At 53.2% G+C, this 23283-nt stretch overlaps 2 long non-coding RNA genes across 2 annotated transcripts in view; one reads left to right on the plus strand and one right to left on the minus strand.

Moving 5' to 3' along the window:
- The window catches only part of LOC309642169, a 998009-nt gene that overhangs the window by 632519 nt on the left and 342207 nt on the right, over positions 1-23283 (plus strand). The window lies entirely within an intron of this gene.
- The window catches only part of LOC309642162, a 360711-nt gene that overhangs the window by 33341 nt on the left and 304087 nt on the right, over positions 1-23283 (minus strand). The window contains exon 3 of the long non-coding RNA XR_014253014.1: positions 15540-15690. This is a non-coding gene — a long non-coding RNA (uncharacterized lncRNA). The remainder of the gene's footprint in view (positions 1-15539; positions 15691-23283) is intronic.

A 23283-nucleotide genomic window follows, 5' to 3' on the forward strand; every position in this document is an offset into this window, starting at 1 on the left:
GGAACACTCTTGCACTGTTGGTGGGAATGTAAATTGATACAGCCACTATGGAGAACGGTATGGAGGTTCCTTAAAAAACTACAAATAGAACTACCATACAACCCAGCAATCCCACTACTGGGCATATACCCTGAGAAAACCATAATTCAAAAAGAGTCATGTACCAAAATGTTCATTGCAGCTCTATTTACAATAGCCAGGACATGGAAGCAACCTAAATGTCCATCAACAGATGAATGGATAAAGAAGATGTGGCACATATACACAATGGAATATTACTTAGCCATAAAACGAAATGAAATGGAGGTATTTGTAATGAGGTGGATGGAGTTAGAGTCTGTCATACAGAGTGAAGTAAGTCAGAAAGAGAAAAACAAATACAGTATGCTAACACATATATACGGAATCTAAGGGAAAAAAAAAAAAAAAAAAAGGCCATGAAGAACCTAGTGGCAAGACGGGAATAAAGACACAGACCTACTAGAGAATGGACTTGAGGATATGGGGAGGGGGTGGGGTGAGATGTGACAGGGTAAGAGAGTGTCATGGACATATATACACTACCAAATGTAAAATAGATAGCTAGTGGTAAGCAGCCACATAGCACAGGGAGATCAGCTCGGTGCTTTGTGACCACCTAGAGGGGTGGGATGGGGAGGGTGGGAGGGAGGGAGATGCAAGAGGGAAGAGATATGGGAACATATTGTATGTGTATAACTGATTCACTTTGTTATAAAGCAGAAGCTAACACACCATTGTAAGGCAATTATACTTCAATAAAGATGTTTAAAAAAAAAAAAAAACAGGGCAGTAAAGTAAACATGAAGAAAAAGAAATCACAACACATTTTAAATTTACAAGTGCTGGGAAGGCCGCCAACATCACAAAATCCAGGAAAAAGCATAACTTTTTAAATTAATTAACAGCCCCCTATAATCTGCTTTTTCTGGCGGCACGTTCTCTGATTGCTTCTTTGAATGGCAATTTTGTGGGATCGTTTTCTAGGGAGAAGATGGTCTTTATTCTAGCACAGCTCAGTGAAATGTTTACATTATTACTGATGTTTAGAAAGATTTCTTTGTTTGTATCTCAATGTCGGTAATGTTATGCCATTTTTTTAAGATGGTGGTCAAACCTGGAAAAGTATCTATTGAGTTTCTTTCAGGTTGGAACTATACGGGTTTCTGATTATGTTGAGTTCTCTAGGGTAGCAACAGAAGACTCTGAGCGGACAGCCCTTTAGCTTGTAGACGTGCAGTTATCGCTGGGTATCAAGAGTTGCATGCCATCTTTGTCCACCTCAACGCTTTAGGACAAATCACCGGGAGGTGATGACACACCTCTGCAGATGGGCTGAAATGACCTCAGGAGCAAATGCAGGCATCCATCGGGAGCTAGAGCCGCACATAGGGGGACAATGGGGGCAGGGAAGGGTGATGGTGGCCACCGCTGGCCATAAACTACTGGTCTCTTGGCTAAAATGTCTAAGGCCTGCTGAGGGCTGGCTGGGCAGGAGACAGGCCATCTAGGGCAGTGTGAAGACTCCTAGCATGGCTGTCAACCTTGGAGTGAATCAGGCTCTGCTCCTTACCAGCCCCTGGAAGCTTCCAGCAGTAACTGGATCCATCTGGAAGCGGCTTTGAACTCCACGAGTAGCGGCCCACTACGCAGAAACTCAGGGCCCCCCCAACGCACCCTCCACGAGCTACATCCCAGACGCGCCTGTAGCCCCTGCACAGCCTTCCACCGGCGGGCAAAGCAGCACCCACGGGAGGTGCAAGTGGAAAGAAAGAGCAGAAACAACAGGCTGCAGCTTCAGTGTATTTTGCAACTTGTACCCAGTATATGACTGTAAACACACTGCCGGGCCCCCCGCAGGCTTTGGGTGGGCGTTGCCATGAGGAAGCTGGAAAACCCCCGTGGCCCCGTGTTCATCCACTCTTCTGGGTGGGCTTCCTGAGGGCAGAGTGTGGACAAGTCCCGCACTGGACCCCTGGTAGGAGGGAGGGGCTTCCTCCGGGTTCCTGCCCAAGACCCTGATGTTTGGAAGAGCACAGTGGCCGATCAGAGGATATAGGCTGTTCAGAATCCATCCCTGTCAGGTGGAAACACAGCTGGACAGTTTTATCCGTGCCTCGGCGCTGCTGTAACAAGCGCCGCAAGCTGGGCAGCTTAAAACCACAGAAACTCAACCTCTCACAGTTCCGGAGGCTGGAAGTCTGAAATCCATGAGTCTGTAGGTCCATTCTCTCTTTGCAGGTGTTGGAGGAGGAGCCTTTCTTGATTCTTCCAGCTCCTGGAGGCTCCTGGCATCCTTGGCTTGTGGCTGCATCACACCAGCCTCCGCCTCCGTCTTCACTTGGCCTTCTTCTCTGGGTGTCGGTTTTCTAATCTCTCTCCTTATAAATTCACCAGCCATTGGATTAGAGCCCATCCTACTCCAGGGTGACCTCATCTTAACTTGATAACAACTCTGATCTGCAAAAAGCCTATTTTAAAACAAGGTCACATTGACAGGTATCAGGGGTTAGGATGTGAACCTGTCTTTCTGAGGAAACACAAAGTAACCCACACCAGCCATGAGCCCAGCATGGGAGAATTTGCAACTAAGTAAATATCCTGACAATCAGAGGGGCCTTCAGTGGTCAAATGAGATGGTCTGAGGTAGCCTACTGTGAAGCTCAAGACCCCCCAAATGGCCTGAAAATATAATCAAACTTCACCTTTCCCTTTCATCTCGAAACATAGCACAAATAAATAGAGTGGGTGACCCACTTTGGACTCCTATCAATGAAGCACGACCTGGGATTTCCTAAGGGAGGAAACAAAAATGTAGGCACAACCAGACGGACCCCAGACCTGAAAGTCACCGCGGGAGGGTGGTGGCCCTGGCTGTCTCTGGAGGAGACATGGGTTCCTTGGACCTTGGGCCCAACAGTGAACCAATGCTCTCTGACCTCAGAGTGACATGGAGGGATCACAAATAAGGCACATTTCCCGCAGAATTGCAGCTCCTGCCTTCCGCACTTGTACCTGTGAAATTAGCCCAACATCCTTTTCTGAATAGGCAGGGGCTTGTTTTTGCAAATCTCTCTTCCCTGGCAGTGTCCACAGGAGCCAGAGATACAAACAGGAGTCAAAGTCAGGATGAACAGAACTGCTGAGGCTGGCAGCTCAGCAAAACTCCATCCATCCACAGAATTAGAATAAAATTAGTTGGATGCTTGAGAACCAAAAGGTGAATTTAGAAACCAACTCAGGGATTGCATTTCTGTGTGTAATTGTCATGTTCAGATCGTGGCGTAGGAAACAGGACAAGACTGTGCGTCGTGAGAGATTCAGTGGTTTGTTGGAATCTTAGGAAGATCACGGCATATTCTTGCAGAGGAGAATCTGTACGCCAGAGAATAGGAACACAGCAAAACCCCTGCTTTCTCTGAAACCAGAATGAATTGAGACACCGCCGGGCATGTGCCTCAGCTAATCTAGATGAAATTGATTTCATTATTTCTCATTCTGCAAACTGAGATGAAGTCTGGGCAGAAAGTACACAGCCTTTTCGCTTTTCAATTCAGCCTTTTCGCTTTTTAAAGAACTCCAGGCTCACCTGTCCTTTCCTTCTGTCCCCTGATAATAAGAAATGATCCTTTCTTCGGAGGCTGACAGAAGAAGGTTTTGAAATCTAATGGGAAAAGTCGGGGAACATTTGTAAACTGGTTTTTGGAGAATGAATGGCTTCTCGTGCGTTTGTTAGGGGCGGAATGAGGTCCAGGAACCAAGAGCCTTTTGAGGAAGGGATGAGCGTGGGTGAGCCACAGGTGGCTGCACCCCTCCTCCTGGCTCCAGGGGTGCAGTCGCTTTGATGGTGGCCCCCCCGGGATTGTCCAGGGAGCCTTTGCTGCCTGACTGGCGTCCCCTCCTGTACCCACATCCCTCCTGAAGGCAGGGGTCAAATCCCCAGGAAGACAGGCATCTTCTTGGGTCAAGGAATGTCCTTCTTTTCTTTTTTAACATCTTTACTGGAGTATAATTGCTTTACAATGGTGTGTTAGTTTCTGCTTTATAACAAAGTGAATCAGTTATACATATACATATATCCCCATATCTCCTCCCTCTTGCGTCTCCCTCCCACCCTCCCTATCCCACCCCTCTAGGTGGTCACAAAGCACCGAGCTGATCTCCCTGTGCTATGCGGCTGCTTCCCACTAGCTATCTATTTTACATTTGGTAGTGTATATATGTCCATGCCGCTCTCTCACTTTGTCCCAGCTTACCCTTCCCCCTCCCCGTATCCTCAAGTCCATTCTCTAGTAGGTCTGCATCTTTATTACTGCCTTGCCCCTAGGTTCTTCTGACCATTTGTTTTTTCTTTCTTTTTTTTTTTTTTAGATTCCATAAATATGTGTTAGCATACAGTATTTGTTTTTCTCTTTCTGACCTACTTCACTCTGTATGACAGACTCTAGGTCCATCCACCTCACTACAAATAACTCAGTTTCATTCCTTTTTGTGGCTGAGTAATATTCCATTGTATATATGTGCCACATCTTCTTTATCCATTCATCTGTCGATGGACACTTAGGCTGCTTCCATGTCCTGGCTATTGTAAATAGAGCTGCAATGAACATTGTGGTACATGACTCTTTTTGAATTATGGTTTTCTCAGGGTATATGCTCCAAAACATACAAGCAACTCATGCAGCTCAATATCAAAAAAACAAACAACCCAATCCAAAAATGGGCAGAAGACCTCAATAGACATTTCTCCGAAGAAGATATACAGATTGCCAACAGACACATGAAAGGATGCTCAACATCACTAATCATTAGAGAAATGCAAATCAAAACTACAATGAAGTATCACCTCACACAGGTCAGAATGGCCATCATCAAAAAATCTAGAAACAATAAATGCTGGAGAGGGTGTGGAGAAAAGGGAACCCTCTTGCACTGTGGGTGGGAATGTAAATTGATACAGGCACTATGGAGAACAGTATGGAGGTTCCTTAAAAAACTAAAAATAGAATTATCATATGATCCAGCAATCCCACTAAAGGAATGTCCTTTTATCTCCGCTAGGACCTGCGAACATTTGAAGGCAGGAGCGCGTGATCAAGCATGGCCGAGGAGGGGGCAGTTAGCAGAAACCAGGTGAGCTGCAGCCGCAGGAGGGGCTGCCGGAGGATGGAGCCTGGGCGGAGGGTGGGCGGCCGGGCTCCCGGGGAGGGAGGCGAGGAGGAGGGCAGCCGCGGCTGCGGAAGGCTCCCCAGCTGGACAGAAGAGCCCTGGTGGTCATGCTTCCAGAGCACAGGGCAGGGCGGAGGAAGTGCAGTGCGAGCAGTCGGGCTGTCTCCGCAGCGAGGGCATCCAGACAAGCCCTGTGTGCGGAGCAGGAGGGACGTGCCAGGTCACAGCGTGTCAGCAGCCGCCCCTTCCTCCTGCCGTCCTCTCGGCCTCACAGACGGACCCCCGATGTTGGACATTTCAACACGCTTGTGTCCAAACGCCCAAATAGGAATAGACTTCAGATTTTCTCTGTGCTCACCAGCGTGTGCTTGACATTTGCCAACAATCCACTTATTCAGAAACATCAATAAATTAATTCATGATTCTAACCGATTTTGCTGGGCCTCCTGGTGCTTCTGCCGTGATCAGTGATCTTTCATCGTGAGTCACCGCTCTGCTTGGATCAAAGTTCTCCAGCAGACGTGTCTGTCCCCACTCTCTCCTCCCGGCTTCAGGGCCGAGGCCCCTGCTGCCCTAGGCACCAGGGATCGGGGATACGTGCCCCTGCCCGCAGGGGGCCACAGGGACGAGGGGATGGTGTCCTAGCCAGCCCTCGACAGGAGAGGTCCTCTAACTGCAGGGGAGGGCTGACCGGGAAGGGAGGAGGCGCACGGGACAGGAAGTGACCACCCCACGTCAGAGGGGCTGTCCCCTGGTGAGCGAGCTGGGCAGGGGGGTGCAGGGGGTGGGGGGCTTCCCTCCATCTTCAGGGCAGCGGAAGCCACCGCAGGACTCCAAGCTGGTGGCAGGAGGTCCAAGGAGCAAGTCCACGGGAGCCCTGGGGCAGCGTGGAGGATGGGCAGGTGGGGGCGGGCAGGGGGGCCAGGTAGGAGGAGGCAGGTGTTCAGACCACAGAGGATGGTTGGGTTTGGAGCCGTGTGTGAAGACCAGGCGGCACGTGGGCGAGGTTCGGGAGGAACTAGGGGTCTCTGGGGAAGGCGTCTCATGTGGGCAGGACCCACCCAGAGTGCCCGGCTCCACCTTTCTGCTCACCTGGTGACCGATCAGGTTCCTGGGCCACGGTGGCCTTTTTCTCTGTCTCACCCCACGTCAAAAATAGCACAGAATGCACCCTCATCTCCCGTCACCCCACCACCATGCACAGGTTCAGGTCCGCGTGGGCCCAGGGCCCCTGGTCTTCTCCTCACGGGCAGAGACAGGCCCCCGAGAGCCCCCTCCCCCGGGAGCCTCGTGCAGGCGGGCAGTGGGCAGTCTCCGTCCTTGCTGCCCTGAGGACACGTCAGGCTGGACCGCAGTGTCAGTTAACCCCTGTCTCCTTTGCAACGTTCCTTAGGGTGAATGTTGCAAACCCTGTGGTACTCATCTTTATACACAAGAGCCTATTTAGGGATTGTTGTGATATTCCCATTCTACTGATGAGAAAACCTTTTTTGGAAAGAGTGACCCAGGCCAGGTCACCAGGCCTGGCAAACAAAGAAGCAAGGACTCGGCTGGTCCTTTCTGCGGAAGTGCTCTGTCTCCAACCAGATGCTGATCTGCCCCCTTCCTAGGACCGCACAGCCACGACGCTGTACAGACACCTGGAGCGACCCAAAGGCCCCACTGGCCCTCGCCCAGATCCCCTGGTTGTTCCCCGGGGACAGTCCCAATGGGTCATCCTCACCAAGGGGGTCACGCATGCGGCTGTGTTTTGGCGTCTGAGTGCAGACCTGGAGCCCGGGCAGGGGGGGTCTCTGGGTCTGCAGCCCCAGACACTTTCTCGTGGCTTCCTTTCGTGCTCTGCCCGCACCGTGCCTGCCAACATAGTTAACACCAGGTCAGCCCTTGTGATGATCAGCTTTATGTGTCTGTAACTACGGTGCCCGATTATGTCACCAAACACGAATCTAAGTGCTGCTATGCAGGGATTTTGTAGGCGGTTAACACTGATAATCATTCGACTTTAAGGAAAGGTGATTACCCTTGAGAATGTAGGTGGGCTTCGCCGCATCCATGAAGCCTTAACAACAAAAACTGAGGTTTCCTGAAGAAGAAGAAATCCGCCTCAAAGGCGCAGCATCACATCCTGCCTGAGTTTCCAGCCTGCCCTGCAGATTTCAGACGTGCCTACCCCCAACATCACACAGCCATTCCTTTAAAAAACCTCCTACTCTATATATGCCACTGGTTCTGTTTCTCTGGAGAACGCTGACAAATCCTGCCTTCTCTGACAAATACACATTCTTCCTGTGTTCTACACTCAAGGGGGAAAACAGAACTAAAGGAAATGTGGGTGGACGCTTGAAAAAAGGGTCCCATCAATTTTAAATCTTCCACGACTGTGACCTTTGCCTGTGTATATTTCTAGGATGGACGGTGCCCAGGGCGATGGCATCTCATAACAACTGTATCCCTGGATTCGACAACAGATGCTCACACCCTCTTCCCAGGGGTTCTGAGGCCCACCTGAGGCCAAAAAGGAACCATTCCTGGCCTGGTGTTCTCACACTCAAGGCCAGAATCACAGTTAATAACCAGACATTTAATAGTGCACTAGCTTGATCCATATCTCAGGGTCCAGGTTCTGAGCCTAAACCATTGCACTGGGTTGAATTATGTCCCCCCAAAAGATGTGTTTGAGTCCTAATCTCTTGTGCCTGTGAATGTACCCTTATTTGGAAACAGGGTCTTTGCAGATGTGTTAAGTTAGGTCCCAAGGTGCGGTCACATGGGCTTTGGGCGGTCCCTGTAGAACGATTGGCCTCCCGTACGAAGAGGAAAGTCTGGACACAGAGGCCACGTGATGATGGAGGTGGCGACTGGAGGGTTGTATCTACAGGCCAGCGGTCATCAGCGATTACTGGAAACCACCAGAAGCTGGGAGAGAAGCCTGGAACAGAGTCTCCCTCTGAGCCTCCAGAAGGAACTAGCCTGCCGACACCTTGATTTTTGAACTTCTGGCCTCCAGAACTGTGAAAGAATTAATCCAGGTTGTGGTACTTTGTCATGGTGGCCTGAAAAAACTGATACACCATCCTCGATACACTGTCCTTGACTGCAGACTTGGGGGAAAGAGCTATCTAGATACCTCCACCAAAGATAACATCTTACAGATACCCACCATCCTTCTGTTGAACACTGAAAAGATGCAAGACTCGGTTCGGGGTTGGAAATATCAATACCTTCTTTCTATGAAGGTAACCACAGCTGTGCAGAGACTCTGATTACAAGCGACATCCACCTCCACAGGTGCTGGGATTCACAAGGACCTCAGAAGTCCTCAGTCTGGTCTGCACCTCTAGTGTGAAGTTCGGGATATTGACAGTGAATACAAAAAGATCTGTCACCCCCTGGCCAGCGTGCTCATTCACGGACATCCCCACACCCGGTCCAGCTGCCCACCATCACCAGATCGGTGTAGGACGTTCCAGGCTAAAAAAGGTGGGTTCCTTGAATGTCCCAATTCCTAAGTACGCTAAGCTCGAGCCTCCCGTGGAGTATAAACACATCAGGCAGTTGTGTCTTATATTCCTGCTGGGAAAATCCACTTTGAATGCTTGAAACCTAGAGTCACCGGGCACAGAGATTTTTAATTTGTAAGAGGACCTGGAACCGCATTCGGCAGCACCTGGGGACAGAGGTGGATGGCTCTCGCCCCCTCACTCTCTTTCTTGCTGTCTCTCTACCTCCAGGCAAGAGAAAGCTGACAGGCGAGTCTTTTTCTACTGATGGCTGGAATTTGGCATTAACAGTACCGGCAATCTGCAATCAGCCTACAATTGTGTAGCGATATGAAACGGGATGAAGCCAAGGCCAGGATACTGCTGTGTCCAAAGTGAGCTGGGTTGCACTTGAAGATATCTCATCATAGAAGTTTAATGTGCAACTTACTGTCTGGAAAAAAAAAACCTCTGTAGGCCCACTAATGGATGGCCCGAGGTCCCCGAGCCCTGCTTCTGTGGCTTTGAAAGGAATCGACGCCCCCTGGGATGAAGATACTGAATCTCAAAAAGAACAGGTTTGAGTAGGAGAAATAGACATTTCTGAGTCTATTCTAGAAAGATCACCTGGACGGGTTTTTACACACTCAAAGAATGACAGGAGAGACTCGGTCTTCTAAAAGAGTGGCACAAAACAAGATGGGTGAAAGTAAATCCTTGTGAGGTTTGTTTTCCTTTACCCACTCAATCCACCCTGCCCTGTGCCCCGTAGGTGCCCTCTGACCCCCAGCTGGATTCCGCCAAAGGGACGAGGGCAGCAGGGGGTGTGAGACGGGGACGGGAGGGGTTCAGGGTGCCGCTCCCCCGGCTTCCTCCTCCAGCTGGCCGCACCCTCCCCATCTCACGCTCCCCTCCATCTCCCGGCCCAGCTCGGGCGGTGCGGCCACGCTGTCCCGGCACCAGAATCCCACCCTTTGTCTGAGCTTCCCTTTTCACAGCATCTCTTCACTACCCTTCCTCGAGTCCCCTCAGCTGATCGGGGGACCCTCTGCTTCCCGCACGCCTGGCCCCGGTGCCTCTCAGGCATCCCTGGTGACCTTTCTTTTAATGTCGGTGATGTCATGACCTTGTAGATCCTTGAAGAAATCTAATTGTCGGGAAAGCAACTGCCAGCCGCTACGGTACGTGACATGCTGGTCTTTGTGTCTGCCCTCTGGGGGGAGCGGGTTTCTGTTTCTGCTCTAGAGTCCACACACCCCGCCAACAAGCACTGCTTTGCTCGCACGGGGCCATGTCTGACATTGTCAAGTTATGGAGACTTCGGAGGAGAAGGCGTGAGGGTCCAAGTTCCAAGCGATGGCCAGAGCCTGGGGGGGGGGGACTAAAGACACCACGTGGAACACGCGGTCAGGGAAGGGTTGCCTTGGGAGGGAGTTAGGCGCGACGAATGGTTATTTGTCAAAGATTTCAAAGCAGAATCAACCCTCCTGCCAAAATTAAAAGTATAAATGCAGCGCATTCCTAAAGACTCACTCATACCTTCAGCAAATATTCGCTGAATCCTACTCGCATGACTGGCGCTGTTCTGGGTGCGGGATCACGGCGGGCCAAACCATCTCAGCCCATGGGAAGCCCACCATCCACCTCGGGAAGCCCACCATACACCACGGCATCGGTGTGGCAGCCATGCCCCGGAGAGCTGCTCTGCAGTAGGACCCCCCAAAGATGTATCCTGAGAGCAAGAGCAGGCATAACTACCAGCCCAACCCTGCACCCCTGTCTCCAGGGGCTGCTCACAAATACAGGCTTAGAGGCTCTCTGAGGCATTTGGGGCCAGGCAGGCCTGGGAATCTGCATTTCACTCTCCGGTGAGTCCACTGCCATTGTCTGTGAAGTTCGCTTAGAGAGAAGCTGCATTTCTGTGTCTGGCTGTGCACCAGCCCCAGGAATGGAGGCCCCAGGAGGAGGCTGGCCTGTCCTCACGCTTGCCCACTTCCCTGCGAAGCTTGGCCCAGTGGCCCAGGATGTAGGGGCCTCCTGGACGGTCTTCCTGGATGGTCGCACTGAGGGCCTGCTCCAGGCAAAGACCCTGCCACGCAGATCCTGCCACCCTGGGGGTGACGCCAGTCTCACCCTGGCTGCTGGGCCTCCCTCTGAGGATCCGCTGTCGCTCTCAGAGTTCCCCGTCCTCCAGCTGGTCTGATGACTTACAAGGTCAACCGCCTCCCTGACAGCTCCATCATGGCAGGTTCTGTGGCCGGGATACTGTCCAGAAGGGAGACACCCCGATGTGTTCTTCTCATCCCCACTCTGGAGAGATTTCTCCCGAGAAGGAACCAAGTCCCCGCCTGGTGCTGGCTCTGAGCCCTGGGGCGTGTGGGCTTCCTGCTCACATATGTTGTGTCCAGGACGTGGCAAAAGAGGCAGCACAGGGAGGCCTGCTGGCCGTCGGGACCGCTCACAGCCCATCCCTGCCCTTCTCCGCATGCCCACTGGGCCCCTCCTTCCTCCCCCGATGGACCCTTCACCAGCCCTGGACATCACCCCACATTCCCCTGGGGCTCTGAGCTGACATCTCCAGGGTTGACCCTGAGTCTGGGTCCAGCTTTGCTTCTGCTCTGTCCAGACAGTGAGCGTGGGGTGGCGCCTGGGAACACACAGCCCTGAGCCCCACGGGCCTGGCCCCAAGTCAGCTGGCACAGAGCCGCCTCTACCGCCCTTTCCAGTGTCATGCAGGCTGGGGACACCTGTCGCCCTCAAGGCTGATGTCTTAGAGAGACGCCCCTCCAACTGCGTGGCAAGAGCGACCTCACAGACTGTGATTTAGGGTCAACCATTTCTGCGGGTAACCAGTTTCCACAGCTCCCGACTCAAGATCAATTTGCTCTGAGTTGACTGAGCCGAGCACGAGATGTTACCACTTAGGGAAAATGTTTAGAAAAAAAAGATGCAAGTCAGCGCAAAATCAGTCCTGCCAAAGCTGCCGCATTCCTGGCTCCTTCCCTGAATTCCGGGTACAGATTCTGCTCCCTGACCATGGCCAGCTGATGCTGAGACACAGCTCTGACGTGACAGGCAAGCGGAACAATTGTCCAGCAGACACACATTGGAGGGAGCCTTCAGGGCCCCCATAAAAGAGGGGCTGCGACTTTCGAGTTGGATGGAAAAGTACCGGAGTCCCCCATTCCTACAGCGAGTTGTGTAGCAGGACAGGTCGTGCTTGGACGTGGTTCCCACTGAGTTAGAAATCCTGTGACAGCTGCTTTACTGTTGGAGCAGAATGTCCCCTATCTGCTTCCAGCCACGCACGACATTAATCCAGAGGCTGATGAGAACTTGGGAGACGGCCACCAGTGTGGGAACATCAGTACAAAGCCATGTGTGTAGCCTCTTGTAGGAGAGTGGAGGTCAAAGCCAGTCACAAGTAAACCCTCTGGCCTTGCTCTTGTCACTGTCGACTTAAAAAAAATGCACAACGTGAGAGTTGCGAGTAACTTTTATCTGGGGCAAAATGAGGACTATAGCCCGGGAGACAGCATCTCAGAGAGCTCTGAGGAACTGCTCCAAAGAGGTAGTGGTGGGGGAGGTCAGTATAGATGTGATTTTAGTGAAGGGGGAGTACATGCACTCGAGCACATATTTTTTGCAGAGGTTTCTGCTAGTCTCGTGAAGGTTACTGCTGGTCACGAGGAGCAGACGTCACCATGAAGGATTTTAGTGCTTCTCTAGATATGACGAGATGCAAGAATTGGGCTCATAAAATCTGCTCCTGAAAATATCTGAACCATCTGACGGCCTGTTCTGCCAGTTTCTCCCAGAACACAAAGCACCTCATTTCTGATCTCCACCCTGAGCTCCTTTCAGGGGGTGTTGAAGGTCAGCAGCTGCAGCGGCTCATGATTTGATCTTTGTAGAGGCAGACGGCAAGTGCCAGTTTGTAGATGACATCACCCAGTGTACTGAGATGACTAGTGTCCCCCATTGCACGTCCACCGAACCCCCAGATGGTGACATTTGGAAACAGAGCCTTTGCAGATGTAATCAGTTAAGATGAGGTCGTACTGGATTAGCCTGGCCCCTTAAGCCAATGGCTGGTGTGCTTGTAAGAAGAGAAGAGACACACACACAGGGAAAGGCCATGGCACGGACGCAGGAGTAGGAGGGGTGCAGCTGCGAGATAAGGAGTGTCCAGGATTCTGGCCATCACAGGAGCTGGAAGAGGCAGGAAGGACCCTCCCCTAGAGCCTCAGAGGGAGAACAGCCCTGCAGACATTGATTTAGGACTGCTGGCCTCCAAAACTATGAGACAATAACCTTCTGTTGCTTTCAGCCCCTCGGTTTGTGATGCTCTGTTACAGCAGCCATGGGAAGCTAGGGCATCCAGACGCTGCCCGTGTGGTGGGATGCAGGCCACTTTAATTACAGGGACATCTGGGGAGGTGGGAGCCTCCCAGGTCACAGCCAGGAAGGAAAATCCCACGACGAGCAGGTGCTTCTGGGCAGAGCCTGGGTGTCCACTCGTGCCCTTGGGACGGTAGCTACTGGGGCATCCAGGGGCCAGGGACCAGATCCCGCCCTGGCTCTGGGCTCTCTCACCAGAGCCGCTCATCTCCTGCCCTGGAGACCTGGGCGGGCTTTGACGTTCCAAGGTACACGTTAAGAGTAGGTGCCTTGCATCCTGGCACTCACTGATAAACTCGCTCTCCGAGTGGTGGCCAGATGGCCTCGGGTGGCCACGCTGTCAGGGGTTTCTCTTAGGAAGTGCAGCGAACTGCAGGTGTGCAAATCCACACTTGCAGTAAGTTTAGGGTCAGATGATTACTTTGAGAAGCCCTCAGCTCTGGGAGTATTCACAATACTCGGCCCCTGCCCCAGATGCAATTTAAAGACGCACTAAACTCTAAGATGGGGGCTCTGATCTTACCCCAGAGAAGGTTTGGATACATTTTTTCCCGAAAAACCAAACAGCCAATTACTCCACGGTGTCTTCCCAGTCTTTCTGGAGCCCCTGCTTTGAGCACCCCGCAGCCACGGTGAGTCTGCCCTTTGAGAGACCAGGCACTGGTCACGGGAAGAGGAGGCCCCAGACCGACAGAAAGGACAGTGAAGGTGCCGCTGCCCAGGGCAGGGACTGTTCTGGAAGGCCTGGAGGCTGGTGGCACGCCTGGAAGAGCCCTAAATTCTCAGTGGGTCCCAGGTAAGAAGCAGGCCTCGCCTCAGTCTGCAGTGCCAGGGGCCAGCATGCTGGGGAGCACGAGGGGCGTCACAGAGAGCTCTGGAGAGTAGAGGCTGGCAGTGCCCCATGACCCCTCTGTGCCAAGCCTACCAGGCAGTCCTCAGCCAGAGCTGCTGGGTTTGGCCTGTTGGTGGTGGCCCCAGGATGGAGGGGTCATCAGCGAGAGTTTGTGCAGGGCTGAACAGGGCTGGGGCCGCGAGGGTGTCAGGCCGAGTCCTGGGCAGGGGTCTGACCAGCAGAGACGTGTCCATATCTGAGCACAGAGCAGCCCAGGCCCATCCCCCTCACGGTCGGGGAGGGGTGTCAGGCCACCGGGCGAGCTATTGGAGGGCCGTGCCCCTAACTTAGGGAGGTTTTGCCCTTGAATAAGGCTTATTTTCATTCACACCAAATCACGCTGAGCCTCGAGCAGAAAACAAGCTGCAAAGAGGCTCCAGTTAGGGGATGTGGGACCCTCGTCCATGCCCAGCTTCCTTTCCTCCCCGCAATGTGGGCTCCCAAAGCCTCAATGAGCCAGTTCCCCGCTGATGTTTACAATCGCTTTGATGGATCCCAAGCTGCAAAGCGTTTGCTCTCTTCCTTTCAGGACTGTGGACTCTGTGATATCAGCCAAAATAGAAGAAAAAGAAGGATGGCATTGCCCATGCTCCCTCTGCTGCAGTTTCTACCGTCATCACGGAAGGAGCCAGCGCCATTGCAAGAATTATTAAGATGCTCAAGAAAATAAGCTGTTAAGAAAATGCATTTAGGTATAATAAAATGAAAGGGCCTTGGTTTTCTTTGCCAAAGGAATTATGCAGAGGGACATAAAACTTGACGTTATGACTATAACCTTCCCGCTAAACATTTCTCGCCCAGCCACGGCATAAGGATGGTTTGAATGGAGCAGGAAAGCGAGCCGAGTACAGAGACCAGACGGCAGCCTGGAGTATTTCAAAGGACCACGGGTGTGTGCTTGTCCACGCCTGTATCTTTTCAGAGGATGCTCGATATCACCAGGCAAGAGCTGACGGTCCCGACAGAGCCACTGCCGCACGGGCAGAATTGCTAGAAAACAGCTCCACGAAGGACGAATCACTAAGCTTTGCGGGACCTTACGTCTATGGGCTTCTGGGGAAACAGGTAAAAGAGAAGGAAGGAGGAGAATCCCTGTTTTGAATCCTGGGAACCCCCTTTTCTCGGTCTCAGCTTCTCCTCCTCACTCGGTGTGTGCTACTTTTTCATTACCCTTTGGAAGCAACACGTGCCCTGCGTGTGGCAGGGGAAGGGCCGCATGTCACAGGAGGTGACTGAATAAGGGAGCAGGCATGCCAGGCAGGAGCCTTGGTCACAGCCGGCTCTGCCTTCTCTCTCCTCAGCACTTGCTCATTTTGGCAGGAGTCCCTGTTTCTACGATAGGCCTGGGCCAGTGGCCGTGGCTGAATGGGGGCAGGTCTGCGTGAAGTGCACGGGCCAGGCCTCCGGCTCTGGAGCGGAGCCCTCAGAGGTCAGAGCGCCGACCCGCGGGTAAAGCAGTTTCCATCCTACACACTTTATCAATCAGCTTCACAAAACCCATAACAACAGTTTTCAAATGTATGACTTGACCCCTTGAGCTGTAACTAAACATGACAACATTTCGCTCCTTACTTACTTACTTTGCACCGGCTCAAGTGATGCTGGGATTTTTCAGAGATGTCTTCCCACAATTCACGAGCTTTGTTTTTCTTTTTGTCCACAATACGTCTCGAGAGGTAAACGGATCTGAATTCATTCTGCATTTTCAGCGTGGACTCTTTTTATTTCTCCCTTTAAAAAAAAAAAAACCGGGCTTCCCTGGTGGCGCAGTGGTTGAGAATCTGCCTGCCAATGCGGGGGACACGGGTTCGAGCCCTGGTCTGGGAAGATCCCACATGCCACGGAGCAACTGGGCCCGTGAGCCACAACTACTGAGCCTGCGCGTCTGGAGCCTGTGCTCCGCAACAAGAGAGGCCGCGATAGTGAGAGGCCCGCGCACCGCGATGAAGAGTGGCCCCCGCTTGCCACGACTGGAGAAAGCCCTCGCATGGAGACGAAGACCCAACACAGTCAAAAATTAAATAAATAAATAAATAAATAAATAAATAATAATTAAAAAAAAAAAAAACCAATGAACTGTGCACTGTAAATAAGGAGAAATGAAATACTTTTTTCATGATGATAATGCTTAAACCTATTTCTCCCGATGAAACTCTTATGGTAATACACAAGCTCCGTTATAAATACATTTCTCATATTTTATGCAACTGGTTCTAAAGTTACAACATTTACAATGCACAAATACAAATTCCATCATTAATTCATGGTTAAGCTCAGTTACCCAAGAAATGGCGCAAACACAAACAGAAGTAATGGAAAGGCGGAGCCAGATGCCGGCCCCCGGGGCCCATTGGCGAAGGAAGCGGAGGCCGGGGTGCCGACTGGTGAAAAAATTATTTTAAAAATCTGGATTTTTAAACTTTTCATTTTGACATTTTAGGTCAATCTTATCAAATGACCTTTATAAACAATAAACTCACCACAAGTCTGGCATTCAGCATCCGGAGCAGCGTGCCTCAGTTTCCAGGAAGAAGCCTAGGTTCTCACGCCCACAGGCCCCTCCCCACTCTGACAGCCCCCTTGGTTGCCAGCCCACCTCAGAGCAGGGCACAGACACCCAGGTGTCCTTCGCACGGGCTCCCGGCGTCCATCCCTCTTACAGGTGGGAGAACCCCTGTAGAGAGGGGATGAACTGGGTGACGCTGGGGCAGCTCAAAGGGGACATGTCGCCCCCCCGCCCCCCGTGCGCGCAGCACACCTGCCGAGGACGAACTGAGCGGGGCGGGTTGCCACCAGCTGGAGAGTCACGACCTGGTATCAGAGGGAATCAGCGCCCCACGTGCTTCCTCCCTGACCCGACCCTGTGACCTCTGACCCCGCCCTGAGACGGGAAGCTTCTACTGAGGGGGAGGATGGCATGTCAGGTGCCCCACTCTTCCGGGGAAATTCCCACAGGCAGTAAGTGATGTGTTTAAGTTTTAAGCCATTCCATTTTCATTTTCCTTTTGGCTAAGTTCCCATTTTCGAAAGCAGCAGAAAGCCTCTGCAAGGGTTTACCAGAAATGGCTGGATTTCCCTCCAGGGGCTGTCCAGGCAGCTCCCCACACGGGGTGAGCGAGGAGTGGAGGGCCCCCAGCCAGGGCAGCTCCACAGGCCTGAGCCCCCCTCCAGCGACCAGGGGCAGGGCGCTCACGCCCCCCTTCCCCAGGTTGTCCTGCCAAGGGGGCGCCCTGGGGACCCGTGGGAGGGAAAGAAGGTCCCCAGCAGTCCCCCAGGTTTGGGGTCCGAGCCTCTTCCCTCAAACTGGCCTGCAGCTGCTCTCTCAAAGGGCGTGAGAGCCCGGCCTCAGCCCTCCAGGCGCCCCCCCTGAGGTCCCGGCTCATTTCAGGCTGCCCCACGTCCCTGCCTGTCTCCAGGCTGGAAGGCCACGGCAGGCCCGAGTTCTCTGCCCCGGCGCCGTCCCCACCCCAGTCCCGAACATGTAAACAGACCCCCTACGGCCGGGCTGGTATCCCCCGACCAGCATCCCTGGCACTGACACCCCAGCTCCTCCCTACGGCCTGCAAGCTCCCACAGGCTGTGCCCCAAGACCCGGGGCCCCTGCAGCCCAGCCAGGCCCCCGTCCCAGCCCGCTGGGGACTGGTCTGCATCCAAGCTTCCTGGGAACACGCACAGAGGGCCGAATGGCTCCGCGGTGTCCGTGGTCCCCCCACCGGCTCCCGGCAGAGCTGCCCCAGCTCCCTTCTCGGGGAGACTCCCACACACATTTTGAAGCAGATCTCCAGGGAGGCCGGAGCCCAGACCCAGCACGCACGTGGCCTTGAGCAAGGGCTACCCAGTTCTGGGCTCCTGAGCGCTGTGGGGCAGTGCAGAGGCAGGGTGGGGTGCCCGGGGACCCCCCCAGGGGTGACGCTCTGGGACCACACGCCCATTGGTCCCCGTGCCCCACAGAGTGGACCGGTTGTGCGTGTCCGCAGCCCCAGGGACGCGTGTGTCGGGTGCGGTCCACAGCCCGAACCAGTTTGGAGGGCGAATCCTACGAGGACGCCCATAGGGCAGGGCCCACGTCCCCACGCAGGCCTGGACGGGAGCTCCAGCGGGAAGGAGGCTGGAGCCAAGCTCAGCCCCGCGTCCTCATCTGTCCGTGCAGTTGTCACGAGCAGAGGGAAGAAGCTTCCAGACCCTGGTAGATGAGGCCGAGGTCAGGGCTGAGTCCCCGCCAAGAGGGTGTTCGTGGCACAGGAGACAGAGCGGGCCCTACGTCAGCGGCGACGCGGCTGTGAACCGCCCGCTGGGCCTCGGCATCGTCCGCGAGGATGTGGCGCTTCTCCCCCCGCGAGTCCTCCTGAGGCTGACCGCCCGCCTCGGGCAAGGTCCTCGCTGTGGGTGCCGCGAGCTTCTCTGGCAGCATCTCCAGAAGCAGTGAGAAGGTCCTTCCCCATGGGCATCAAGGAGACGATGTGGGCCCCTGCCGTCCTGGCTGGGACGATTCCTCCGCCAGACGTGAGCGCACCCGGCTCCACTCAGCAGGACCCAGCGGCCTCGCCTGCAGGAATGGGGTGACTCGTCCTTCCAGCCCCAGGTCCTTCCGGGGAAGCTGCACGTTCTCAGCTGCTGACCTGGGTGGATCCCGCAGGGCAGCCCCGCAGCATTTACGTGGATACTGTTTCTCCAGAGAATCCTGCACAGGCGGCCCTGCAGCCTTGGGGGGAACCAGCCCCACGAGGGCGGGGCCAGAGCAGACCCAGCTGGTGGGAGGGTAAGAAAGACCCCTGCTTCCGCCTGGCGACCCTGTGCTCTCGCCCACCCAGGGGCCCCTCAGCATGAAACCCGCTGGCCTTGGCCAGAGCCCAGCCCCTTGCACACCCGCCCATGCACGTGGAAAACCCACCCAACACAGCCGCGGGCACTGGTGCATCTGACAGAGCAGAGACCACTCCCCAGGGGACAGCCCGGGGGAGCAGAGGCTCCACACCGGGGGCCCCTCGCTCACCACCCGGAGCAGGGCCTTTCCCCTCCCAGCCCAGGGCCCGGCCCCTTTCTCCTGCAGGACCCCACCTGCCCCTTGGGTCCCCATCTCAACTTTGTCCCCCAGGCCCCCAAACACCCTTCCCAGGCACCCTTTCCGGCCCCTCCAGGCATCTCCCCACCACGCCCTGCCTTATCCTCAGCCCAGCAAAGCGGCCCCTCCATTTACACCCCTTGCAAATCCAGATGAAGACACGAGATCTTCTTTGTTCTCAGCACCCACAGTCAAGATTTCCACCGCTGTGTCTATGGAACCCCAGCCCCTAAGCAATGCCCTGGATGAGCTGCAGGAACGGCAAAGGGAAAAGCCATCTGACACCACCTCCTGGTCCTGAAACGCCTGTCTCGGGGCTGCACGCACCCCGAGGCGGACATCAGCTCAATGTCCCTCAATCACCACATCTCAGGGTCCATCCCCTGCTCCCTCCAAATCCAGTACACCTCGTTCTCCCAGCCCCAATGCTGCCTCGGACTACAGGCCTCTCCAGGTCGGCAGGAGGGACCACAGGGGCCAAGCTGGGCCGCACAGCCACGGGCAGACCCGCTGTGCATGGCCTTCTGAAGAAGGGATGGGGAAGGCAGGCGGTGACACACTTCCCCATCCCCAGCCCCCGGAACACGGAACGGGGGGCCCGGGGCTCGGCAATGGGCAGCGAGGCAAGCGAGTTGCCCTTCCTGGCTCAGCCAGCCCACACAGCCCAACGGGCTCCTCTTGGCTGGGCCGGGCCGACTCTTCCCATCAGCTTTCTGCTGTTGAAAGGGATCTGGGGCTGACACACGATCAAGGCCTGCTCATCGCAAGGTAGACACACACTCCACGTCTCCCCCCTCCGCGTGTCCAGTGAGTTCACAGGCGAGGAGAAGAGGCCGCGGGCGTGGGCCCAGACCACCAGGTGTGAGTCCCAGCTCAGCCACGTGAACAAGCCAGGTACCCTCTCTGAGCCTCACCGTCCTCATCTGTAAGATGGGGATGATGCTTTCACCTTTCCCGGGGCTGTGAAGATGAAGGCACATGAGGCCATGCCGGGCCTGTGGTGAGAACTGTGTGCGCTTTTGGGAAATAAAAAGAAACCCAAACCCAGCCACCCACAGCAGCCACGCCCTGAGGGAGCAGATACTTCGGGTGGCGGGCCCTGAGCCAGTGGAGCCAGAGGACCAGGGCAGCCTTAACTGGCAAGGCCAGCATGGTCAGCAGAACGACGCCCCCAAAGCTTCCCAGAACCTGTGAATATATTGCCCTACCTGGCAGAGGGAAAGGAAGGAGGCTTATGGAGACAGGTTGCGAATCAGCTGGCCTCAAGATGGGAAGATTGTCCAGGATTATCTGGCTGGGCCAACATAATCACATGGGTCCTTATGGGGAAGAGGAGGCAGAAGAGGGAGAACCAGAGAGATGGCAGCACGAGAGGACTCGACCCACCACTGCCGGCTTTGAAGAGGAAGGGCGGGGCCGCGAGCGCGGGCTGCAGGCAGCTTCTCCGAGCTGAAACTACAAGGAGCTGTATTCTCTTCTAGAGCCTCCTAAGGAAGCCTGCAGATGCTGATTTCAGCCCAGTGCTGAAGTCCACTGTGGACTCCTGACCCCAGAACGGTAAGGTAACGCACGTGTGTGCTTTGAAGCCACAAGCCTGTGGGCTGGTGCTTTGTTAAGCCGCCCTAGGGAACTCACACAGCGAGAGCCAGTCCAGTTTCTGCTCATCTCATCCTCCTCATCCCCACTGAGGCGCCCGCACTCAACGTCCAGGGCCCGTTTTCTGAATCCCAAACACACAAGTGCTGGTGAGTGGTCTCAGCCCAGATGCTAATTACGAATTTTCCAAGCTTGAAAGAATGCACAAGTCTGCTAAGATTGCTAGCTTCTTTCTAAATTACAGCTGTTTTATATAAACATACCTTTTATGCCTATAAATCTTTCCAAGAGGCTGCATTCCTAGGCGGAGTAATATCTGTTTGTCCAGAATTTAAGACAACTAAGGGATTACCTTAGTTGTAATCTAAGGGCTGCTTTTTCTTCCTTGCCCGATGGTTTTTCTGTAGAAAGTCAGGGCCACAGTCTCCCTGGTCGCTGCCTCTGTGCAGCACAGATGTCGGCTGTTCCCATGTGCTAAGTAACACTTACCTGCACGACAGTTGCATGCGTGGTGACCGGCCTCAGGAGCTGTGGCCGAGACCTCGAACCGAGGGTGGACTTCGAATGACCTTGAAAGGCAGCAAGACTGTACAACCCAAGAATAAGGGTGCACATGCTTCCCGTGTTTGAGGTGAATGTGGTTTGATACTAACATGTAATCTCGGGACTTCCCTGGTGGCGCAGTGGTTAAGAATCCGCCTGCCAATGCAGGGGACATGGGTTCGAGCCCTGGTCTGGGAAGATCCCACATGCCGCGGAGCAGCTAAGCCCGTGCACCACAATTACTGAGCCTGCGCTCTACAGCCCACGAGCCACAACTACTGAGCCCACGTGCCACAACTACTGAGCCTGCATGCCACAACTACTGAAGCCTGTGCACCTAGAGCCTGTGCTCCACAACAAGAGAAGCCACTGCAATGAGAAGTCCGCACACCGCAACGAAGAGTAGCCCCTGCTCACCGCAACTAGAGAAAGCCTGCACACAACAACGAAGACCCAACACAGTCAAAAATAAATAAATAAATAAATAAAATAACTATCAAAAAATTTGAAAAGATGTAATCTCTCCCCATTTTTTAACAAATCTTTTATATTTTGAAGCAGGAAGTTGCAGAGGTAGTAGCAAGAGGTCCCATGAACTGTTCACCCAGTTTCCCCAGTGGTTCCATATTCCGTAATTGCAGCACAATATCAAACCCAGGAATCGGGCACGGGCACCAAGGGTGAAGTTCTAAGTCATTGTATCACATGTGTGGACTCACGTAACCTCCACCGCCATCGAGGTCATAAATATCCCACCAACACACGGATCCCCTCATGCTCCCCGCCTATCATGCCCACATCCCTCCGCACCACTAATCCTCTCTCCTCCTTGTACTTTTGTCATTTGGAGAATGTTACATACATGGAATCACACAGCATGTGACCTTTTGGGGTTGCCTACTTGGGATGTGTCCTTGAGATCCACCAAGTCGATGTGTCCACCCATAGTTCATTCATCTTTACGGTCAAGCAGTATAAGGTTTAATCATTTTCCTATTGAGGGGCATTTGACTGTTCCCAGTTTTCTGCTTATCACAGATCAAACTGCTATAAACTATAGAGCACAGGATTTTGTGTGGACATGTTTCTTTATTTTCCTGAGAGAAATGTTTAAGAGTGTGGCTAGGTCGTATGTATGCATGTGTTTAGCTTTTTAAGAAGGTGCCAAAGTAATTGCCAGGACATGAGAGGCCCAGTCTCTCCACAACCTCACCAGCATTTGGCCTCATAGCTTTGTCTTAAAAGGCCACCCCTTTCCTGGTCTCAAAAGCAAGCTCTGGTTGGGGCTTTTTTTAGTCTGTACTTATTGTCATTTTGGGGTTTCTGCTTTCTCCCATGTCCAGTCTGGGGTACATGAGGCTAAAAGAAAACCCAGGGACCTCATCTTCATGTTATTCCTTGGGTCTTGAGCGTCTCTAACTGGTCTGTCTTCTTCTCCCCCTCTTCAGTGTCTTCTTCTGTGTGTTCCGTATGTGATGTCCAAGGATTTTTGCCGCACTTGGTGAGCAGACTCGTAGACACTCAGTCTATCCAGAAACATGAGTCCCCATATCCACTCAGAACAGAGAAAACGCCTTCCTAGACAAGCTATGCGTGCAGTGGGCAGCCTGTTGTTGTTGATGCCCAGGTGAGAAGAAACCCTTTGAGGTCAGTCTGTGGGTCCCTGTCAAGCTGGACACTAATTAATGATGCAGCCTGGTCTGTCATCGTGTCAGCCGGCACACAGAGGTTCCTCTAAGTTCAGTCAGCAAGGCCGTCATTGCTATTATACTCAGAGAAAGAATTTCTTGAAAATCAACAGATATTGGAAATGGTAACTGTAGCTATTGATTAGCAAGTATTAACAAGTTACACTTAGCAAACTGCACATTTATGCAAGAACTCCGGACTGTCTACCTCTCTCCTGTGGTCAGGCCTTTTTAAAAAAATTTTTTTTTAATTGAAATGTAGTTGATTTATAATGTTGTGTTAGTTTCAGGTGTACAGCAAAGCAGTTCAGTTTTACATATATATATATTCTTTTTCTTATTCTTTTCCATTATAGGTTATTACAAGATATTGAATATAGTTCCCAGTGCTACAAAATAGGTCTTTGTTGTTTATTTTATATACAGTATGTGTAT

The sequence above is a fragment of the Balaenoptera physalus genome (genome assembly GCF_965194825.1).
Source record: "Balaenoptera physalus genome assembly, chromosome: 14".
Classification (NCBI taxonomy): domain Eukaryota; kingdom Metazoa; phylum Chordata; class Mammalia; order Artiodactyla; family Balaenopteridae; genus Balaenoptera; species Balaenoptera physalus.